This window comes from Saccopteryx leptura, unplaced genomic scaffold (genome assembly GCF_036850995.1).
Source record: "Saccopteryx leptura isolate mSacLep1 unplaced genomic scaffold, mSacLep1_pri_phased_curated manual_scaffold_18, whole genome shotgun sequence".
Lineage (NCBI taxonomy): Eukaryota > Metazoa > Chordata > Mammalia > Chiroptera > Emballonuridae > Saccopteryx > Saccopteryx leptura.
The window spans coordinates 1-9578 of record NW_027095700.1 but is presented as its reverse complement, the minus strand read 5'-3'; positions in this window follow the sequence as shown (position 1 = coordinate 9578).

The window sequence follows — 9578 nt, the reverse complement described above, 5'->3', positions numbered from 1 at the left end:
AATGATGATCACTGATAGGTCGTTGTGAGATGTGTGAATGATAGCATTCATTGAGGCCCGTACTGTGTGTTCCAAACCCTTGATAGACGTGATCTCACTACACAGCCTCACAACATTCCTGATATTGTCATCAGTCCCGTGCTGTAGATGAGGAAACCACAGCAGGGAAGAGGTTGAGTTCTCTGCACAAGGTCACACAATGACATGTGACCAGGGACACAGCTGATGGTAGAGCCTATAAGCACTTGGCTCCAAAACCCGTATCCCTCACCGTTCTCCTGCTGTTCGGAAGGAGTGAGGGCAAAGAACCAGGTGGACAAGCAACCTTGACTCCGTGGCTGGGGCTCCCACAGAGTCCACAGAACTCAAATATTAGCTCAGACTAAAAAACTAGCAAACATCCTAAGGAAATGAGCCTCCAGAAGCAGTGACAAGTGATATTTAACCCCCCACTAACTTTCTAAATTGGAGGTATCAGATATAGACTATTAAAACCTATTTGTTTTACAGGTTTAAGATATATAAAGGAAGAAACACTATAAAAACTGACCATGGCCCTAGCTGGAGAGCTCGGTTGGGTAGAGACTTGTTCCAAGATACAAAGATTGTGGGTTTGGTGCCCGGTGTGGGCACATGTGGGAAAAGATTGATGTTTCTCTCTCTCTCTCTCTCTCTCTCTCTCTCTCTCTCTCTCTTTCTCTCTCTCTCTCTCTCCCCCTCTCCCCCTTCCTCTCTCTCTCTAAAATAAATAAATAAATATAGTTTTAAATTGACCATGCTTACCTGAAAAAAAGAGAACCTCTAAGAATGAAAAACTTTTCATCAAAATTAAAAGGTCAGCAGAAACCTTGAAAAAATTATGCTAAGTGAAAATAAAATTAAGAAGTGTACAATCAACAGTGCAAATGATATAGAAAATTTTACCTAAAGCCTATGTACTCTCATTATTGATCAATGTCATCCCATTAAATTTAATTTGTTGTTGTTGTTGTTGTTGTTTGTGACAGAGAAACAGAGAGAGGGTCAGATAGGGACAGGAAGGAAGAGATATGAGAAGCATCAATTCTTCGTTGCAGCACCTTAGTTGTTCATTGATTGCTTTCTCAAATGTGCCTTACCAAGGGGCTTCAGCAGAACAAGTGACCCTTGCTCAAGCCAGTGACCTTGGGCTCAAGCCAGCAACCATGGGGTCACGTCTATGATCACACACTCAAGCCAGCAACCCCACGCTCAAGGTGGTGAGCCTGCACTCAAACCAGATGAGCTTGCGCTCCAGCCGGCGACCTTGGGGTTTCAAACCTGAGTCCTCTGCCTCCCAGTCCAATGCTCTATCAACTGCACCACCGCCTGGGTCAGGTTAAATTTAACTTCTAAATAAAAAACTCTTAAAAATAAATAAAAACAGAAGAAGAAGCATATATTGCCTGGCCTGTGCAGGTGCAATGATTAGAGCATCAACCTGGAATGCTGAGGTCACTGGCTGAAACCCTAGGCTTGCCTGACCAGGCTATGGCCCAGTGGATAGAGCATCAGACTGGGATGCAGAGGACCCAGGTTCGAGACCCCGAGGTCGCCAGCTTGAGCATGGACTCATTTGGTTTGAGCAAAGCTCACCAGCTTGGACCCAAGGTCGCTGGCTCGAGCAAGGGGTTACTCGGTCTGCTGAAGGCCCGTGGTCAAGGCACAATGAGAAAGCAATCAATGAACAACTAAGGTGTCACAATGAAAAACTGATGATTGATGCTTCTCATCTCTCTCCGTTCCTTCCTGTCTGTCTCTCCCTATCTATTCCTCTCTCTGTCCCTGTAAGAACAAAACAAAACAAAACAAAAAAACAACCCTAGGCTCGCCCAGTCAAGGCACATACCACAAGCAAGCAATGAACAACTAAAGTGAAGCAATTATGAGTTGATACTTCTCACTTCCCTGCCTCCCCTCTCTGTAAAATCAGTAAGTAAAATCTTTTAAAAAGAAAGAAAAAGAAGAAGAAGATATTGTATGGCTTCTTTTATATGAAATGTCCAGGATAGAAACATCTAAAAGAGACAGAAAGTAAACTAGTAGCTGCCTGGGACTGAGAGGGAAAAAGAATGGGTAGTTTCTGCTAGTGGTCAATGGTCGGCAAACTCATCAGTCAGCAGAGCCAAATATCAGCAGTACAACAATTGAAATTTTTTTTGACAGCCAAATTTTTTAAACTTAAACTATATAGGTAGGTACATTCCTTATTGAGGTAGCGCCCACATGTGGTATTTTGTGGAAAGGCCACACTCCAGGGGCCAAAGAGCCACATGTGGTTCGCGAGCTGCAGTTTGCCGACCAGGGGTCAAGGGGATACCTTTCAAGCGATAAGAATATTCTAAAAATAGTGATGATGGTTGCACAGGTCTGTGCACATACTAAACACCACTGAGTTGTATGCTTTAAAAGTGTGAATTTTACAGTACATGGATTATACTTTAATAAAGCAGCTGTAAAAAAAACTTAGCAAATGTGTTAGGCATCAAATTAGATACAGCTGAAGAAGGAATTTGTGAACGAGAATATTAAAGACATTATCAATAATGTAGCACGAGGACCGTGGCTGGTGGTGCAGTGGGTATAGTGTCATCCCAGAATGCCAAGTTCACCAGTTCAATTCCGGGGTCACTGGCTCAATCCTGGAGTGCCAGTTCAATCCCAAAGGTGCCAGCTCACTCCCAAGGGTGCTGGTTCAACCCTGAGATCACCAGCCCTGTCATGGCACATATGAGAAGCAATCAATGGTGTGCACAGCTAAGAGAAACAACAAATGATGTTTCTCTATCTCTCTTCCCCTCTTAAAAAAATGCAGCACAAGGGATAAAGAGATAAAAAGAGGGAAAAAAAGTTAAAAGCCCTGGCCAGTTAGCTCAGTGGATAGAGGGTCAGCCTGGCCTGCAGATTTCCAGGTTCAATCCCCATTCAGGGCACACATGAGAAGTGACCATCTGCTTCTCTTCCCCTCCATCTTTCCTTCTCTCCCTCTCAAGACACTGAGAATAGCTCCGTTGATTCAAGCATGAGCCCCAGACGGGGTTGCCCAGTGGACCCCAGTTGGGGCACATGCAAGAGTCTGTCTCTCTATCTCCCCTCTTCTCACTTAAAAAAAGAAAAAGAAAAAAGAAGTTAAAACACAAAAGAGAGTGTGCCAAAAGCTAATATAAGTCTGGATAAAGCCCCAAAGGACAGAGAGTTAATATTTGAAGAGATTTTGCCTGAGAATATTCCAGATCTGATGAAAGATAAGTATTTACAGAGCAGCACAACGTATGCTCGATAAAATAAACAAAAAGAAAATTCACACTTAGGTGCAAAATAATGAAACTGCAAATCACCAGGGAGAGATTTTTTTAAAAAAGTTTAAATCAGCCAGAAAGGAAGGGAGATCAACTAAAGGAATAGCAGCGGGGCTGAGAGCAGAATCTCACAGCAACAGTGAAAGCCAAAAGATGGTGAAATAGTATCTTTAAAGTGCTTGAAAGACAAGAACGGAGATCAACATTTACGTCAGTGGACTTTGAGTGAAGCAGATTGACCTCCATGGTGCTGGTGGGCTTCAGCCAATCAGTTGAAGGCCTGAATAGAACAAAAGACCAAAAGACTGACGTCCCCTGAGCAAGAGGGAATGCTGCCAGCAAATGACCTTTAAACTTGAACTGAATTATTGGCTCCTCTTGACTCTCCTACGTGCTGACCTACCCTGCAGATTTTCCGTTTGACAACCTTTGTATCTTATCTATGTGAGCCAATTCTTTAAAATAAGTGTGTGTGTGTGTGTGTGTGTGTGTGTGTGTGTGTGTGTGTGTGATGTCTGTCTGTGGCCACAACACTTCTTATTCCCATTTCTGCAGACATCACTGATCTCTGACCTTGAAACCATTCCCAAGTTCTCTTTACTTTGTTCAAGACACGTGAGGCAATAAGTGCTGCTGTTTTAAGCATTTAAATTTGGGGGTAATTTGTTATTCAGCAAAAATCAAGACAGGTGTATGGGGCCTGGCTGAGAATGATTGGGGCAGTGGAAGCAGAGGACAGATATCCAAAGAATCATGTTTAAGACGGTGAAGCCAGGCCCTGGGAAACGCAGCTCTGGGCCTGCTCCCCATGGAGCAGAGACCTGAGCTCTCCTACGCGAGGCTTGGTTGCCAGGGAAACAGAGATTCCAATCCCGTTTCCAAGCTACTCTGCCTTCTTCCCAATGTTTATGGGTCAGTTTCATCCTATCAGGATTTTGCAAACAAGAATAACAATCCTTCATGATTAAGAAGAGAAAGGGCTCTCTTTAAGGGGATAAGAGCAGAACAAGTGACTGTGTGGCCCTGGCCCCTTCTGTCTGAACAGCTCCTGGCCTTTGACCTCCCTCTTCCCAGCCTGACCTTGCCCATATGCCCAGATCCTGGCGAGGGGGCAGATGGATCTTGTCCTGTTAGGTGATCCTGGCAAGTGCCCCTGGGCGACCCTATAGCCATGGCCCATGTCTGATCTTGTGCACAGCCCTCTGAATCAGGCCCTGGTGGGGAAAAGGGCTAGGTTGGGGTCATGGAGAGATGGACAGTTGAGCTCCCTACCTAGTATTTTTGTGGTGACACTGTCGGAATCCCTCTATGCCTTCAAGATTGTGGACGCAGCTGCTGACCGTGTTATAAGGAGGGTTGTTTCCCAAAAGACCGACTGCCTGGCATACTGAGAGGGCCAGCCAAGGGTCAACAGCAACACCCCCTTATTCCCACAGTGCATTTCCCGAGGGGCTGCTGCCCTCTGAGATGGAGAACACCCCTGACCTCCAGGGGCCCCCAGGATAGTAGGGGGACAGGATGTGTTCTGGGCTGAATGGTGGCCCCAAAAGAGATGTTCGTACCCTACTCCCCAGACCTGTGGTTGTGACCTTATTTGAGAAAAGGGTTAAGGTAAGGATTAAGGTGAATGGATTAAGCCTTAATCATTAAGGTAAGGATGTGGAGATGAAGCTACCCCAGTGTCCTTATAAGAGAAAAGACAGGCAGCCCTGTGGCTCAGACACAGGGCGCGGCATGTGCAGACGAGACTGGAGATGTGTGGCCGCAGCCGAGGACAGTCTCCTGCACCATGAAGGGCAGGAAGGGCTCTCCCAGAGAGCTTTTTTGTCGCTTCAAGGCACCAAGTTTATGACTTGTTGCAACCTCTGGGACGGGAAGTGGGACATGGGTGGGAGGAGCCCCAGACGTTGGCCGGCCTGCAGGGCGCTGCAGAGAAGCGTGTGTGATGCCAGGGAGCAGAAGTCGCCCAAGGTAGAAAATTCTGGGGAAGAAAGGTGAGGAAGAACAGACTGGTGTCTGCTGGGAGCAGAGGAACCTTCTTCATGATAACGGGCATACCAGGGAGGGGCAGGCAGGGTCGCGGTCAGTGCTGGTGGACGGGCATCTCCTCATACGGTCCAGGCTGTCACCCAAAAACGGAACAAGTGAGAAGAGGGCATAAAGAGACTGCTAGACTACAGGAAGAAATAAGCCGGCCACAGCCTGTGGGAGGGCTGCAAGGCATCTACCGACCCTCTGCATTTTGGGGGTTTAAGGTAGTGGGCAGGAAGGGTGTCTCCTTAGAGCAAACAATGGCAGCACATAACAAAGATTTTAACAATTTTATCAGCAATTGTATTACATGCAAAAGGATGACAGGTCCTCCTGGAAAGAAAGCCAAGTGTATGCTTGGGGGCAAAAATTATTACTGAGATAAAGAAGGTCACTTCACCACAAGAAATTCCGTTCTGCAGGGAGATGCCATCTTTAAATGCAAATATTAGAAGAGGTGGCTGAAAGTTCCTTAGCTACGCATCCATCACACGAAGTTAGAGAGAGAAGTATGAATCTAAAGAAAGAAGGAAGGAAATAAAGGTAATTGCAGCAATTAGTGAAATAGAAAACATTTATGATAGAGAGCGTGATGGAAGCTGGAAGCTGGCTCTTTGCACCTTACAGTGGGCCCCTTGATTGAAGGAACTGGAGGTCCTGGGAGATTGGACTTGGGGTGAGTTTGGTTCAGCTACTCAGTACTGGCATCAAGGACCCGTTTCTTTCCATTTCTCTTCTCTGTTTTCAGTCCTATCAACTTCACCCCAAACCTAGCTTCTTAAGGAGCTGCCACCTGGCTCCTGGCTGCCCAGAACTCAGGTGGCAGAGTTAGGCTTCTCTGTCCATGATGGAAGGCACTTCCCAAAGATCCTGGAAGCCCTCACCATAGGGCTCTGCACACCACTGGCCCCGGGAGTGTTAGGAGCCCGTTAAACCTGTAGGTCAGATAGGGAGGTGCCAGCCATGGTCTCAGACCTCCCCCTTCCCAAAGCCGACATCCCCAGGGGTGGGTCACCAAAAGGAGGAGGAGGATGGACATTTGGGAGACAACTTCAGTGCTGGCGTTTACCCAAAGGAGATGAAAACTGATGCCCACACAGCAACCTGCACACGGATGTTCAGAGCAGTTTTATTCGTAATCGTCAACACTGGAAACAACCAAGATGTCCTTCAGCAGGTGAGGGAGAAACATAAGCTGAGGTCTATCCAGACAATGGAATATGATTCAGTGCTGTAGAAAAAGAGAAAGAGAGAGAGCTATCAAGCCGTGTGGCTTGGAGGAAACTTAAATGCCTGTTACTAAGTGGAGAAGCCAGTCTGAAGAGGAAACATACTATATGATTCCAATTACACGACCTTCCCGGATACGGCAACACTCCAGAAGCAGCAGTGGCCAGCGGTTGGGGGGGATGGACAGGTGAGCAGAGGATTTTTAGGGCAGCGAAAACACTCTGCATGCTACTGGGATAATGCACAAGTGGCATTGCACATTTTTCCAAACCCGTACTATTTACACCACCAAGAGTGCCCCTGATGTACACTGTGGGCTTGGGGTAGTCACAACGTGTCAGTGTGGGCTCATCAGTTGTAACAAAGCTTCCACTCCCGCAGGGATGTCAATCAGAATGAGTTCTTCATGGAGGGGGTATATAGGCAATATCTGTATCTTCCTCTTAATTTTTCTCTAAAATTGTCTCTTTCTTTTTAATTGAAAAACTGGAGAAAAAAATCAACACTAGCCTGGGCATCTGGGTGAAGGGCAGCTCAGAGCTGGGTACATCTCTCCTGGACACTGAGTCTCTCTCCACAAAAGGGGGGCTGGCCCTGGCCGGTTGGCTCAGTGGTAGAGCGTCGACGTGGCGTGCAGGGGTCCCGGGTTCGATTCCCGGCCAGGGCACACAGGAGAAGCGCCCATCTGCTTCTCCACCCCTCCCCCTCTCCCTCCTCTCTGTCTCTCTCTTCCCCTCCAGCAGCGAGGCTCCATTGGAGCTAGGATGGCCCGGGCGCTGGGGATGGCTCCTTGGCCTCTGCCCCAGGCGCTAGAGGGGCTCTGGTCGCCACAGAGCGACGCCCCTGAGGGGCAGAGCATCACCCCCTGATGGGCGGAGAGTCGCCGTGGTGGGCGTGCCGGGTGGATCCCGGTCGGGCGCAAGCGGGAGTCTGTCTGACTGTCTCTCCCCGTTTTCAGCTTCAGAAAAATACAAAAAAAAAATAAAAATAAAAATAAAAAAATTAAAAAAAAGGGGGGGGGGGCTGGCATGATCCCACATGTGACGTCCACCAGCTCTAACACCCTAGAACTTCAGACATGCTTTCACCCACCAAGCAGCCACTGCCCGCCCCTCCGCACGTGCCTTGTGTTAGTCCAGCTCCGCACCTCTGTTTTCTGCCTTGATGCCCTGACGCCCTGGGTGTGGTCACCCTGAAGCTGCATTCTCTCCCGCACCCACAAGTTCCACTGGGGCCAGACCCAGTGGCCAGTGGGGACACAGACACGGTCAAGGAAGGCTGCCCCCAGGCAGTTCCAGCCTGCTTGGAGACAGAGGAGGTCCGCAGTTCTCCCCAGCTCAGTGTGGGGACCCACAAGCTGAGGGTCAGGCCATGAGGCACAGGAGGACCAGGCCGAGCAGGAGAAGAGGAGAACAGGCCTTTGGGTGTCAGCGGAAGGGTCTGTCTAGCTCAAGGGACAGGACTTGTAGGGGCCAGAGGTTGAGTCTGGCCCTGAGCCTCACCAGCCACAGGGCTGCAGCCTTTGGACCAAGGCCAAGACCTCAGCCCCTGGGTTGGAACTTGCAAGGTGCTGCCCAGTGGCCAGCTCCCCGGCAGCCCGCCCATGCTGCCTGTCACAAGACAGCAGGGGCGAGTGTGGCCCGGAGTGTCTAGGGACAACCCAAATATCCTGCCAGCTCTGGAGAAGGGGCCTGGTGGGTAGCCAGGAGGCCTTAGGCTGCAGCCCTGAGTGGTGCACAGAGCGCAGTCTCCAGAACGGAACACGGAGCCCATTTCCTCCCTTTTCACATACAATAGAAAGCAGCACGTGTGTGCACGCCCCGGCCCTGGCTTCATCCACGTAATATTTTTCTGGCTCAGGACATGAACTTCTTCCTTCCTCTCCATGGCTGCATAGAATCCCAGCATAGTCGGTTTGAGTTATTTTAACGTCAGTCAGGGAGATTGATATCTAATGCGATAAAGTAAAGGACACGCGTGACATGCCCTTCTTGCGCAGAAGCTGGTGCTCCTGACAGCTTGGGGGGGGGGGGCACCACCCCTCAGTGGGGTAGGCGATGGTGGCGGGTGGGTTAGTGGGTGGGGAGGATGTGGAGCCCCGGCCAGCCTCTGGGTGCTCTGACCTGCCTTCCCGCATGGAAAGCCCTGCATTTCTACCCATGGACTGGGGTGGCAGAGAAGATGGAGCACCGGGGAATAAGCTCCGCCTGGCACGGGAGATGTTGCCACAAGAAAGATGGGGAGGGAGTTTGGTTAGAAAATTAAAGAAAGAGGGGGCTTTTCAAGAGTTTGTTTTTATTATTATTATTATTATTGTTGTTGTTATTTTAATGCGAGAGACTCACCTGGGTTTATGTGCAGAAGGAAAGGACCAGGTCCAAAACCTAAAAATGGACTTGCCCTGCGATCCAGCAAGTCCACTTCTGGGTCCACGCCCAAAAGGACCAGAGCAGGGACTTGAAGAGATGTCACAAACCCGTGTTCATAACAGCCAGCGGGTGGAAGCAACCACAGTGCCCATCAACGGATGGATGAGTAGACAATGAGGTCCACCCATACCACGACATATTATTATTGGGCCTTAAGCAGGGGGGAAATTCTGACACCTGCTATAGCATGGATGAGCCTCAAGGAGACCCTCAGTGAAATAAGCCCATCCCTGAAAGGGTGATCCTGCGCGATTCCACTTATATAAGGCCCCTTGAGTAGCCAGAGTCAGAGACAGAAGGTGAAACAGTGGTCGCTGGAAATGAATGGAGTCCAGTGGTTCTGACTGCCAGGGATCCTGTAAGGAGGCAAGCCTGAGGCAAAACTGCATCTCAGGAGTGGCGTAAAAAGGGGAAAGGAAGGGGTCCCATCCATTCCCATAACCGAGACCTGTGAGGGAACTAGAGGTCCTGCGTGTGATGGCAAAACAGAGAAGGTGGCCCCCGTGTCCACATAAATGAGATGGACTTACGCACCTATTGCAGCAAACAAATCCCAAATGAGGAACATTCT